This window comes from Corvus brachyrhynchos, unplaced genomic scaffold, assembly GCF_000691975.1.
Source record: "Corvus brachyrhynchos isolate BGI_N302 unplaced genomic scaffold, ASM69197v1 scaffold65, whole genome shotgun sequence".
In the NCBI taxonomy this organism is placed as follows: Eukaryota; Metazoa; Chordata; class Aves; order Passeriformes; family Corvidae; genus Corvus; species Corvus brachyrhynchos.
The window spans coordinates 1,999,473-2,001,552 of record NW_008238365.1 but is presented as its reverse complement, the minus strand read 5'-3'; positions in this window follow the sequence as shown (position 1 = coordinate 2,001,552).

Sequence of the window (2,080 nt, the reverse complement as noted above, 5' to 3'; positions counted from 1 at the left end):
CGGAGCAGAAGGAAAAGTAGAGGCCACCTGGGCATCGTCCTCACCGGGGACTCTCACGCCGCCCTCCCTCCATCCCTCCCCGTCCATCCCGGAACGCCACGGACTCGCCCACACCGCCCCGGCCCCCCTAGGACTGACACCACGCCCCGCACACCCCCCTTCCCTTCCAGGTATTTCTCCCCGTTCCTGGTAGAAAAGCTGGTTTGGATTCCCACCACCGCCGCCACTTGGAGTAGTTTGACCTGAATTCCTTGGGGAAAAAATAAAAATTAAAAAAAAAAAAAAAAAAAAGAAACAAAACAACAAAAAAAACCAACAAAAACCAACAAAACTGCGGAGGAAGATTTGTCCCGGACACCACTGGAGTTTACAGTTTGTAAGAATCCGGATCCCACTTCCCGCTCTGGATCTCTCCAGCCTCCAGACTGTCCCCTCTCCTCCCAGTCCCACTGACTGTTCAATGGAATTTTTGATTTTTTTTTTTTTCGGGGTTTTTTTTGGGGTTTTTTTTGTTTTTTTTTTTTTTTTTTTTTTTTTTTTTTTTTTTTGCCTAATTTCTCAGTTTACATTCCTGGTTCTGACTTTTCATTTCAAGTATTTCGCGCTTTTTCTAGAAATCGATGGTTTAAAAGCTAATCTGGTTAGTTTTTTATAATGTCTTCTATTGGCTTAAAACCATAAAGCTTGTAAGTCCGCTGTGTTTAATTCTGCTTCTAAGGGATAACTTTTAGGGTGTGGGGTGGACAGAGGGGGCCCTGCCAGCTGTATAATGTGAAGCCAACGTTGTTTTTTTTCTCTGTAAATAATTTTTTTAATGGCCAAAAAAAACAACAACAACATAAAAAAAAAAACACCACAAAAAAACCAAAACCACTTGATTTGCAATTTTCTAACTTGTAAAAATCTCGGTCCCACAGTCCATTTGTTCTCCAAAACTGATTAGATTAGGCAAAGGTGCTTGCAGTTTTAACTTAATTTACAAGATCATTATAAAATAAAAAGAAAAAAACAAAAAACCCCAAAAAATCCCAACAAGAAAACCAAACCAAACCAAACCGAACAAAAAAAAAAAAAAAAAAAAGAGGAAAAAAAAAAAAAAACAAAACCAAACCCAAACCCAACCGAACCACTGAACAAAAGCTGTACTTGTAACATTTGAAAGGAATAAATGGTGACCCCTTTACGGGAGAGCTCGAGTCCTTCTTGTCCTGAATGCCAGGGAAGGGCCGGGGAAGATGGAGATGCTGATTTAGCCCAACAGCTGCTGCCTTTAATCACTGCTCGCCGTTAATTGACTCGCAGCAGATGCAGAGCCCTGGCCACAAAGGACTTTCCCACCCCAGCCCCGTCTCCACCTCGGGATCGCTGCTCAGCTGCCTGCTGGGGAGCTGTTTTCCTGCCAATCCCGCTTTTTTCCCCCCGGTGGGGGTTGGAAAAACGTCAAAACCCCCGGGATTTTCTTCAGGGTGAGGCGAAATTCCCGGTTTGAAGCTTGGTTTCTTTTAATTTAAAACGGGGGGGTTTTTTTGGGGGGGGTTTTTTTTTTTTTTTAAGAGCAGGATTAGCTCCTTTAGGCTGAAAAGATCCCGGAGCACAAAAGGAGAGGGCTGGGAGCAAAGATTCCCTGAACAAAGGGAAAAGGAGGCAACAATGGTGCCTCTATCCCTGCTGCTGTCACCTGCGCCGGCTTTTCCCGAGCCAGGAGGAAGGAGCAGAGCCTTGGAAGCTGCTCCCACAGCTCCTCCATTTCATGGCCTGCTCCCAAATCCCACCTCGGCTCCCCAATTCCCAGCCCAGCACCTGCTCTTGGTGCTTGGGCTGGCGAAGAAGATGGAGAAGAGCAATGAGAAAGAAATAAAAGCCCAAACCATTGTTTGCCCAACAGGCACCACCCTGGCAAGGGCAAGGAGCATCCGGGCTCTTGGCAAGCCTCGAGGTAGGTGGGAATGCCCCCCAAAATTCCTGGGTTTATGCAAGGAAGCCGAAAGAAGGGATCAGCTTCCCAAAGGGATTCATTTCTTCGATCAGCGGGGTGAAATAAATGGGGTTTCCCCCCCCCCCCCCCTCTTTTGGAAAACAT